This window comes from Portunus trituberculatus, chromosome 34 (assembly GCF_017591435.1).
Source record: "Portunus trituberculatus isolate SZX2019 chromosome 34, ASM1759143v1, whole genome shotgun sequence".
In the NCBI taxonomy this organism is placed as follows: Eukaryota; Metazoa; Arthropoda; class Malacostraca; order Decapoda; family Portunidae; genus Portunus; species Portunus trituberculatus.
This window is the reverse complement of record NC_059288.1, coordinates 477,501-490,000: the sequence shown is the minus strand read 5'-3', so window position 1 is coordinate 490,000 and position 12,500 is coordinate 477,501. Positions and strand designations below refer to the sequence as shown.

Sequence of the window (12,500 nt, the reverse complement as noted above, 5' to 3'; positions counted from 1 at the left end):
GTAGTAGTAGTAGTAGTAGTAGTAGTAGTAGTAGAAAAAGTAGAAGAAGGAAAGAAAGGGAGGAGGAGGAGGAGGAGGAGGAGGAGGAGGAGGAGGAAAACTTAAGAAAAAAATAGAAACAAACAAGCACCAAAAAAAACTCTCAATATCGAAAGCAGGTGTGACATTTGAACACTCCCCGACAATGCAAATCTAATGCAGTCACAGAAAATGTTGGTGTCATATTTTGATGAAGGGAAAATGGTTATGTGTAGGATGTGTAAGGTGGTGTTTTTAGTAGAAGGATTATTGTAGGGTGTATGCAGGATGTATCTTATCAATGAGTGTAAATTGCGCGATTTGAGTTGAATAACGCGAATACTGTGAAGTAATCTGAGACATTTTAAGAATTTTGAGTGAAGAGAGAGAGAGAGAGAGAGAGAGAGAGAGAGATTTTGTTATTATCGATGATGTTATTTGTGTGTGTAATGGATTTGAGTTCAAGATATAATGTGACAGACTTTGAGTGAAGAGAGAGGGATGAAATGTTCGTGGTTTTCGTGGTTTTCATGTTTTTCGTTGTTGTCGGAGAGTCGTAAGGTGTAAATGTCTGTAGATAATATAATTAAGTAAACTTTATAAAACTCAGATGCCTTGCCTTGAACCAGAAAAGCAGTCTTGAAGGTTGGGGACGCAACAACAACGTGAACCTTGCAAGCACGATATAATAATAATGAAATGATGACAATAATAGTAATAATAATAATAAAAAAAATAATATTGATGATAATAATAATAATAATAATAATAATAATAATAATAATAATAATAATAATAATAATAATAATAATAATAATAATAATAATAATAATAATAATAATAATAATAATAATAATAATAATAATAATAATAATAATAATAATAATAATAATAACAATAACAGTAATTATAGCTACAGTGGTACTAGTACATAAGAACATAAAAAAGGGAAGGTGGAAGTGGCCGCCAGGCCTACACGTGGCAGTCCCTGTATGAGCAAAGCTACCTAATTCCATCCATCATCCTCATCCATGAATTTATCTAATCTTCCTTTAAAGCTCCCTATTGACTCACCACTAACAACATGAACACTGAGTCCGTTCCATTCATCAACCACTCTGTTAAGGCCGCTTTCACACCAACGTGGCACGTCGCACGTAGCAAGTAAGCCACGCGGCGTGCCACATGAAAATGAACATCCGAAAACACATGAAACCTTTCACACTAAAGTGGCGTGGCACGTCGCATGTGCCACGTGCGACGTGCCACGCCACTCGGGAGTCGGACTTGCCCGTTATTTTTGAATGTGCGACTTAATGGAACACTAACTTCAAAACTTATTATTAGACGATGTACTATTACTTCTTTTTATTCTAATAACAAAATATACAATGATAGTTTTCAAGAGACTAGACAGATTTGAGCAAGCACATGTGACAACACTGCCTGTGAGAGGGATACTTAGCTGTGTCGGACACTGTTGTCTTATTGTTATCAGTTGTCTTTCGTGCGTGCTCTTGTGTTCAACTACGAATATGCCTCATCCAGACATTGAACTATTTAACATAAAATACCAGATAGCAAAAATTTCTTTCCACATTCGGTACAAAAGCTGGAACTTATCTTCATCGAGCTCTAATTACTTCGCAACTACATAAACATTTTCAGCTCTTACATTATCTTTGAGATACGGATGTATCCAGAATTTCTTCCTTTTTCTTCTTCTGCGGGCGATTATAGTACCAATCCAAGGAACAATAACCTCCTCATCCGATCATGCCATCTTGCGCACTGTGAAGTGAACTGCCACCCTGAGACGCGTGGCGACGTGCTACCTTGATCTGAAATCACCGTGCCACTCGTCACTTGCCACTTGCCACCTGCCATTTGCCACGTGCAACGTGCCACCTTGGTGTGAAAGCGGCCTAATTAGAGAACCACCTCCTTCCCATTTCTTTCCTAAACCTGTTTATTTCTGGTTCTATCCTGGCTACTGATCTTACTAACTTTGCTCATGTCCCCTATATAACTTAAATACTTCTATCAGGTCCCCAAAATAAGAATTCTATAAATTTCAGATTCTTGGGCCTGTCCGGGATTTGAACCCGGGACCTCCTGCACCCAAAGCAGGAATCATACCCCTAGACCAACAGGCCACACTCCACATCAACAAGCCATATGGTCTAGACCGACAGGCCTAGTAGTAATAGTAGTAGTAGTAGTAGTAGTAGTAGTAGTACAATAAAAGAAAGTGAGGAGGAGGAGGAGGAGGAGGAGGAGGAGGAGGAGCAGGAGAAAAAATTAAGGAAAATAGAAACAAAGAAGCACCAGAAAACAAGAACAAAAGTAGAAACAAAAGAAGAAGAAGAAGAACAAGAAGAAGAAGAAGAAGAAGAAGAAGAAGAAGAAGAAGAAGAAGAAGAAGAAGATGCCAACCAACATAAATATCATAAGGATACGAGTAAAAAGTGCATTAAAGAGGAGGAGGAGGAGGAGGAGGAGGAGGAGGAGGAGGAGGAGGAGGTGGAGGAGGAGGAGGAGGAGGAGGATTTACATACGAATATCAAACAGGAACAGACTTGCAGGTCCTTTCGAGGCTGTTTGATTGAACTGCTTCCACACAGACTGACACACAGCGGTGCTTCAGCTACAAAAGAAACACAGTTCGTTATGAAACGAACAATGACAACTTGGGATTTGATTTAAGATGTTTATCAAGACGATTTTTGAAGGTTTCCATTGTGTCTGAGTTGACAATGTATGTGGACAGTCCATTCCAAATATTTACAACCTTATTGAAGAAAAATGCTTTGCTTCATTTGTCACAAAACGTTTACCAATTAAGTTAATGAGAGCCATTACTTGGAGTGGTGTTTGAACGATCAACTGTAACGTAGTCGTCTGGGCTAACGTTTGAGAATCCTTTGAGGATTTCGAACACTGCTATTAGATCCCCTCTCAGTGAGTGGAAATGGGTTAAGTTCTTTGAGGCGTTCCTCGCACGGTTTGTTATGCAATCTTGGAATAATTTTCGTTACTCTATGTTGTATTCTCTCAAGTTTTTCCATGTCCGTTGTGTAGCATGGTGACCAGAGCTGTATACAATACTCAAGCTGGGGACGCACCAGGGAATTAATATGACTTTTTCTTATCTAAACGAGAAACATTTTCTAATAAAACCGACCAATTTATTTGCAGTCCTTACTACTTCGGAGCATCGGTTGTTTGGTTGAAGATCTGACGACACTATGACTCCTAAATCTTTTTCTTTCTACTTTCGTAAGTTGAACATTACCCATCTAGTAGTTAGCCTGAGGATTATATTTCCTGTGAAACACGTGACATTTAACTGAACTGAATTTCGTTTGCCATTTCCTAGACCAATCCAGGAGCGTATTAGGTCGTTCTGTATGAGTTGACGTTGACTTACTGAAGTTACTTTATTTGCTATTCTCGTGGCGTCCGCAAATTTTGATATTTCATAAGCAACGCCCTCATGAATGTTGTTTATGTAGATTACAAAAAGAATGGTTCTCAAGACAGATCCCCGTAAACAGAGGAGGAGGAGGAGGAGGAGGAGGAGGAGGAGGAGGAGGAGGAGGAGGAGGAGGAGGAGGAGGAGGAGGAGGAGGAGGAGGAGGAGGAGGATGCTGTGGCCCGATGGACTGTTGCCTTTTATCTATCTATTCATATACTTATTCATGTAAGAGAGGAAAGTGGATAGGAAGCTGAGACATGACTGAATGATGGCTTTTATTCAATTATCTATTTTTTTCTATATAAGAGAAGAAAACTGGCTCAAGGCAACAATAACTGCAATTAAGTAAAAATTAAGGGCTCACTGAGGTGCCTTTCACGGAGTTAGACAAAATAATGGGATAAATGTCTTGAAACCTTGATACCTCCCTTGAAAGTGTCAGATAAGACTCCCACACCATATCTTGACCTCTACACTGTCTACACACACTGCGCTACATCACACACACACACACACACACACACACACACACTCACACACACACACACGCACAGTAGCTCAGTGGTTAGAGCGCTGGGTTCACAAGCCAGAGGACCGGGGTTCGATTCCCCGGCCGGGTGGAGATATTTGGGTGTGTCTCCTTTCACGTGTAGCCCCTGTTCACCTAGCAGTGAGTAGGTACGGGATGTAAATCGAGGAGTTGTGACCTTGTTGTCCCGGTGTGTGGTGTGTGCCTGGTCTCAGGCCTATCCGAAGATCGGAAATAATGAGCTCTGAGCTCGTTCCGTAAGGTAACGTCTGGCTGTCTCGTCAGAGACTGCAGCAGATCAAACAGTGAAACACACACACACACACATACACACACACAGAGTTAACGATCACTCCTAATAACTTTCGATCTGTGACGGGCTGTGTTTGCTGTGTTTTGCTGGGACTCTGACAATTATTCATCACCTTCAGCATTAGTACCAAGGATCAATATTGGGAGTTAACAGTGTATGGCGTCTCTAAAAGGGCCCATACACGTTCAAAAAAGCGTCAAAATTTTGCATCAGAATTTTGATAAAAAAATTTTGATGCAAAATTTGAGTGTGTGTAGGACGTTTTGATGTCAAAAAAAGATTTGAAGCAAAATTTTGATTGATCAAATCCGTTTGATATTTTTTGACGAGTCGTCAAATTTTTGATGCGTGTGTGGGCTCCTGTCAAAATTTTGATCAAACTGTTTAGTTCGCAGGTGACTGACGAGGAGACAGGATCGCCATGTCTGCGAAGAAGGAGGCCGAAAAGAAATTTTTTATTGAAGTTTTAGGAGTGTATCGGACTTTGCCAGCCTTGTGGAGAATTAAGTCGGATAATTATAGCAATCGTGCTAAGAAAGCCGAGGCCTATGACATTCTACTGCAGAAATATCGTGAGCATTTTACTTCCGCCATAGTAGAAGATCTGAAGAAAAAAATAAATAATCTGCAAACAAATTGACATGTCTGTATGTTTCCCGTTTTAAAAACCAGTCTTTTGACCATTTCCAACGTTTACCAGGAGGTTTATCAGAGTCCAATGCGAACACTAGTGCTATGGCCACTGATGCATCCATGTCGAAGATTTTGACTATACTAAATTTTGATGGGAAAAACGCCTAAACGTGTGTGGGCAATTATGCATCAAAATTTTGTATCAAAGTTACACGTCAAAATTTTGATGCAAAATTTTGACGCTTTTTTGAACGTGTATGGCCACCTTAAGGGTAATGTACACAGACTTCAGAGTGACCGGCGCTGGGGCCTGGACTGCTGCACCATAGACACCGCCAGGTAAAGATATGGCATCCGTATTCAGAAACGCTTTATTCTCTCGCCACGACTGTTTTCCAAGGCCACAGAGATGATTAGCGGGGTTTTCAAGAGTGTTTCTCCAGTTAATAACGTAGAAATTTAGTCACAGCCTATAGAACCGTAAAAACACCTTAAAAACTCGTGTAAATTTAGATAAAGCTTCTTTTTTTTTATGGAAGAGGAGAAGCTGGCCAAAGCAAACATAAAATATAACCAAAATGTCCACTTGATTGCCAGTTCCCTAAAAGGTTGATAGAGTTGAAATAGTGGAGACGAAGCACAGGCCACAGAAGTATTTGAGAATACGAACCCATTCCTTTCTATCACAGGCGTAACATTCGAACACCTCAAAAAACAAAAACCCAATCAAAACCTGCCTTACTCTAACCTAACCTCCCTACCCTAGCCTAATTTGCCCTAACCTAACTTAATCTAACTCAATTAATTAAACCTGAACAAACCATAACATTTAAACCCTAACCCTTTCAAAGCACACACAAACCTCAACTCTTTACTTTCCTCTCAAATACCAAGTAATTTTTCTATACATTCAAATTTTTCCTTTTCCCGGCAAGTTTGAGCTGGACGCATTGTTATTCTTAGTTACTCTCTACATTCTTCCTACATTTTTTTTTTACTTCTTTTCTTTCTTTCTACTTCTCCATGTTTTATCATTTTCTTCTTCCGTTTCCGTATTAATAAGGACCTCAAGGGCGTTTAGTATTTGATCTTCCTTCCTTCCTTCCTTTTATCTCCATTTATTATTTCTATTTTTCTTCTTTCCTCTACTTTCCTTTTTTTTCCATCTTCATTTTCTTTGTTACCATGTGGTTGTTGTTGTTGTTGTTCTTCGTCTCCTTCCTATTTTCATTATTATTATTCCTCCCTTTCCTTTTTCTTTGTGATTCCAAGTTCTTTTCTTTCCTTTTCGTTCTTCTTATTTTATTTCATTTTCCTCTCCATCTGATTCCTTTTATACTCTAATTTGCCACTATTATTTTCCACTTGAGATGATTTCTGGTTTTATTCTCAACTGCTCCTCCTCCTCCTCCTCCTCCTCCTCCTCCTCCTCTTCTTCTTCTTCTTCCTCCTCCTTCTGCAGTAATTTTTCTCCTTTATCTCCTCCTTCGTCTCTTCTTTTTCGTGGTAAAGGAGATTACTAGTATTTGTCTCTCTAATAATTTCATCATTAATACTCTCTCTCTCTCTCTCTAGTACGAGGTTTCATTCTTTTATTATTTTCTGCGTTCCTTTTCTTTCTTTCCTCTTTTATCTATTTTTACATTTTTCCGTTTCGCTGACTTTATCCTTTATTCGTTGCTGTATTTCTTCCTTTTCTTCTTTTTAATCGGCTTTGTTATTTTCAGTTACTCTTTAGATTCTTCCTTTATTTCTGCTGGCCCGCTTTCTCTGTTTCTTTTCTTTCCCTTTTCATTTTCCCTATTGCTTTTCCTCTCCTCTTTTCCTTCCCAAGTCTTCCTTTTCTCTTTTCTCTTTTAGCTTCCTCTCTTTCCTTTATTTTCTCTTTTCTCTTCCTTGTCCAGTTACTACAATTGTTCCATTTCCTGGTTTATCTGTCTTTCCTCTATTCCTTTTACTGAATTTTCAATCTTTTAACTTTTTTTCATTTTCCTCTCTTTCTTTCTCACCTTTTGCTTTGTTTTTCGTCCTTTTGCCCAATTTTTATGTATTAATTTTTCATATTTTTTCTCCTTTTTTCTTCCTTTTGTTTTTTCTTTGTCATTTTTTCTTCTATTTCTCTGTTTTCTTTATTGTGATACCACGTTTTTCTTCTTCATCTCTTTTACTCCTTCTCCTCTCGTTCTTCTTCTTCTTCTTCTTTTCCTTCTTCTTCGTCGTCGTCGTTGCCGTCATCGCCGTCTTCCTCCTCCTTCATTATTCATTCATTTATTATTATTATTCATTTATTTATTTGCTATTATTTTTTTTTTTTTTCGGGGGGGGAGGGGACGAAGAGGGGTTAGCTGGCATTGCCGTCCGACTGGTGATACACGGTGAATCGAGTCACCTGCTCGCTCTGGCAATGGTAGTTGACTCTCTCCCGCAGTGAAAGTGATGTTTTTTTTTTCCGTGTGGCGTGGAGAGGTTGACTGGAATAGCCAACCTCTGGTGATTATACCTGGTGCGATTCCTGATCCGCTGGTATACGGGGAATTTAATCGAGTCCTTCATTCACCTGCTCGGTCTGGTGATGGTAGGGTTTTTTTTTTCTATTTATACCATGTGGGCTTTTCACGGGAATTTATGGGCTAAAGGGGATACTTTTTTCTGGTAACTCCTATCTCAAAGCCCACCCGCTAGGAAACCGTTGCCCCGAGTGAGGAAGCCCAACCTACACTCAGACCGTGGACAGGATTCGAACCCGTGCGCTTGGACACCTCGGACCCCAAAGCACGCATGGTTGCCCTGTACCACACCTTCCACCCATTCTAAGTTCAAGTGATAGTGATATCTTAATCTTTTTCTCGATCTCCATCAAAATTTCCATTCAATATTTCCATGTTGGATGAATCTTCTTTTATTTCTTTGAGTCTTGGCTGGAGGGAGTGGCGGGTGGGGAGGAGCCTTCGCCTTTGCTATTCTTTTTTCTTTTACGTTAGTTCAGATACAGTATCTCGCAAACAGCCAAGTAAAGGACACTAGGCCTACTGCTATTTGTTCTTCTTTTGTATTCATTTGTTTTCTTCCTCCTCCTCCTCCTCCTCTTCCTCCTCCTCCTCCTCCTCCTCCTCCTCCTCCTCCTCCTCCTCCTTCTTCTTCTTCTTCTTCTTCCTTTTCTTCTTTTCCATGTTCATCTTTCTATTTACTTTTCTTTCATATCTTAATCTTCTTTTCCTTCTTGTTCTTGTTCTTTCCTCTCCGTCTATTATCTCTTTATTAACTGCCCCAATATTCCGAAAAGAATGATAACATCTCTCTCTCTCTCTCTCTCTCTCTCTCTCTCTCTCTCTCTCTCTCTCAAAACATCAAACTTTCCTATCACAAAACTTTCCCTCACAACCCTAAAGACTAAATTGGACCGCCCTTCCGCTCCCTTCCCTTGGCTCCGCTCCCCGCAGACTTCATATCCTGTGGGCAGAGTAGAAGTAGTGGTGGTGGTGGTGGTGGTGGTGGTGGTGGTGGTGGTGGTGGTGGTGGTGGTGGTAGTGGTGGTAGAGGTGGTAGTAGTAATAGTAATAGTAATAGTAATAGTAGAAGAAGAAGAAGAAGAAGAAGAAGAAGAAGAAGAAGAAGAAGAAGAAGAAGAAGAAGAAGAAGAAGAAGAAGAAGAAGAAGAAGAAGAAGAAGAAGAAGAAGAAGAAGAAGAAGAAGAAGAAGAGGAAGAAGATAGAGACCAGGAGAAAGAGAAGAAGAGGAGGAGGAGGAGGAGGAGAAGGAGGAAAATAAAATAAAAGGAGAAAAATGCAAGAAAAAAATAATGGAAGAGAAAAAGGACTAACAACAACAACAACAACAACAATAGAAATAAATAATTAATACCACCACCACCACCACCACCACCACCACCACCACCACCAGTAGCAGCAGCAACAGCATTATAGACAACAGTGTCGGAAGCAGGCCACCACCCCCACCACTACCACCACCACTAGCACGAGCACCCAACACAGCCACCGCCACCGCCACAGCCCCTCAGTGCCCGGCAGCGACAAGGCGCCTCAAAACATTACAAAACAGAAAAGAGTTGGTGAAGTTATGAGCCGTATTGGAAAAGTGAGGAGAAGTGAACAGATAGACCAAAACTTGTTCCCCTCCAAGGACGATAAAAGTTTCCACCTCCGTTACAATGTTCACGACACACACACACACACACACAGAGAGAGAGAGAGAGAGAGAGAGAGAGAGCATATTACGTATAGGTTTTTAATGTGTGTGTGTGTGTGTGTGTGTGTGTGTGTGTGTGTGTATGTGTGTGTGTGTGTCATTCACTGTTTGATCTGCTGCAGTCTCTGACGAGACAGCCAGACGTTACCCTACGGAACGAGCTCAGAGCTCATTATTTCCGATCTTCGGATAGGCCTGAGACCAGGCACACATCACACACGGGGACAACAAGGTCACAACTTCTCGATTTACATCCCGTACCTACTCACTGCTAGGTGAACAAGGGCTACACGTGAGAGGAGACACACCCAAATATCTCCACCCGGCAGGAGAATCGAACCCGGGTCTTCTGGCTTGTGAAGCCAGCGCTCTAATCACTGAGCTACCGGGCCGTGTGTGTGTGTGTGTGTGTGTGTGTGTGTGTGTGTGTGTGTGTGTGTGTGTGTGTGTGTGTGTGTGTGTTAAGTAAAGTAAAGTAAAGTAAAGCAACTAACATTTATTGCTAAGGAAACATACACATGAATACAAAATATGATACATACAAGAAATCTTCGCAAAACATCAATAGTATTGCGTATGTGAAAGATAATAACATAAAGTATTGCATTTAGGTTGGAAGTTGTAATAAAATATTAGATAAATTCAAAATTTCATATTAAGGATTACAAAAACACTAGATATTTAGACAAATCTTGCAAATTAATTACTGTTTGGTTGCCAACATGTTTTTTTTTTCAATAATAAATAATTATTAGATTTTACCATGTTCTTTAAATCAAACGGCAGACCATCAAAAGTTTTCGGTCCAATACATAAAATGCCTTTTTTTTTTTTTTATATCAAGTCGTTCTAAACTGCTGACAAACTATATCTACTTACTTCTGCTCTGATGAAAACTGTCTGCAAACTCAAATAAATCGTTCATCCTACAGTTTTACGCTTAGGAAATTAATGATAATGAAAAATATTAGTAGTGTGTGTGTGTGTGTGTGTGTGTGTGTGTGTGTAATTCACCTCGGTCGTCTGCTGGTCACCCAGCCAGTTTTCCCCATTACGGAGCGAGCTAGAGCTCATAGACCGATCTTCGGGTAGGACTGAGACCACAACACACTCCACACACCGAGAAAGCGAGGCCACAACCCCTCGAGTTACATCCCGTACCTATTTACTGCTAGGTGAACACACCCCACACATTAAGAGGCTTGCCCATTTGCCTCGCCGCCTCCGGGATTTAAACCCGGACCCTCTCGAGTGTGAGTCGAGCGTGCTAACCACTACACTACTTGGTATGTGTGTAATTCACCTCGGTCGTCTGCTGGTCACCCAGCCAGTCTTCCCCATTACGGAGCGAGCTCAGAGCTCATAGACCGATTTTCGGATAGGACTGAGACCACAACACACTCCACACACCGGGAAAGCGAGGCCACAACCCCTCGAGTTACATCCCGTACCTATTTACTGCTGGATGAACACACCCCACACATTAAGAGGCTTGCCCTTTTGCCTCACCGCTTTCCGGGACTCGAACCCGGGCCTCTCGATCGTGAGTCGAGCGTGCTAACCACTACACTACTGTGTGTGTGTGTGTGTGTGTGTGTGTGTGTGTGTGTGTGTGTGTGTGTTTCTACTTGAGTACTTACACTTTTCTTTGCTGTCAAAATAGTTCACCTGGTTTCAATCTTTTTAATGCATTTTTTAAAACAGGTAAGAGTTTTCCCAATACTACATCACTACACCATTTAATTTCCACCAAGTCTTCGAAAAAAAAGCAAGAAAAAAACTTAGTGACGAGGAAAGGGCTTTAAAACTGATATTAAGGAAAGACAATAAATAAACTTTCCTGTGACACAAAAGAAGAACAAAACAAAATGGAGACAGATGGCAATAAGAGCGATATTACTTCAACCATTCCTTAGTGAAGACAGACTTGGCAGGTAATTTGTCCACATTGCTCAGACTGACAAGAAGGAATGTAGATAAATCAATTAGTCAATCAATCAATAAATAGATAAATAGATAAATAACTGACAAAACTTTAAAAGATTAGAAAAGATAATAAGAATGAACCGTCAAGGTGAATAGTACTATTCAAAGCAGCCCTTAGCGTGAACTTAGCAGCAGTCAGTCCACACACTGCTATTGAACTGAAGACAAGGAACATAAACAAATAAATAAATGAATAAATAACCCTGACAAAGTAAAGAAAGCCAACTGGAGTAGTATTTTTCAGAGCAGTATTAGTGATGTGACAGCATGTGATTTGTCCACACGCTGCTATCAAACTGTCCACAAGGAACGTAAATAAATAAATAAAAGATAAATAACTTTGATACAGAATTAAAAGAGCACAAAGGAACAGAGGAAGTGCCGCCAACTGGAGCAGCGCTATCTAAACCAGTCCGTAGTGAAGACAAACTTAGCAGGTAATTTGTTCACACTTGTAGTAAACTGACGGCATGAACAGTTAATAAATAAATGAATAGATCATTTTGACACAGAATGGAGAAAGAACGACCCACTCGACTAGTTTCATTTAAATCAGTATTAGTGGAGAGGAACTTGGCTTGTAATTTGTCCACACACGCTATCAATCTGTCAACAAGGAACATACATAAATAAATAAATAAATAAATAAGTAACTGATATAGAACTAAAAGAAGAAATAGAGAAAGAACGTCCAACTCGAATAATATTGATAAAACCCGTCACTAGGACCAGGACCAGGCTATCCACACACTAGGACTATACTAAACAATACACACAAATACACAAATAAATCACCTTGACACAGATTTAAAGGAATAAGACAGCGGAGAAAGAGTATAACATTATTTCAACCAGCCCTTAGGGAAGAGAAACTTAACAGACGGTCTTTTTTCATGTAAGAAGGGAAAGCTGGCTAACGACAAGAACGAAAAAAAAAGGCCTTCTAAGTTGCCATTCCCCTTGCAGGTCCGAGAGAGTAAGCAAAAAAAAAAAATAAATAAATAAATAAAATAAATAAATAAATAAATAAACAAATATAAAAATAAATAAATAAATGAATGAATGTCTTGAAAGTCTGTCCACACACTACAATCACACTAAACACTACACACAAATACACAAATTTTCACACAGATTTAAAAGAAGACCAAGACAGCGGAGAAAGAGGTGCCGACTTAGTAACGATATATCAGCCAGTTCTTAGTGGAAGGGAAACATAGCAGGCAGTTTCTCCTCACACTACAAATACACTAAAGACAAGATAGATTTAAAGAAGAAATAAGACAGTGGAGAGAGAGGTCCCCTACTCTGTCCAACTCTCTAATGCAAGAATTAAA

The 12,500-nt window shown here is 40.0% G+C and overlaps 1 non-coding gene across 1 annotated transcript; it reads right to left on the bottom strand.

Moving 5' to 3' along the window:
- Positions 1-2,102: 2,102 nt before the first annotated feature.
- Positions 2,103-2,174, bottom strand: Trnap-ugg. Its single transcript has one exon. It is a non-coding gene; the product is annotated as a tRNA-Pro (tRNA).
- Between the last annotated feature and the right edge of the window lie 10,326 nt (positions 2,175-12,500).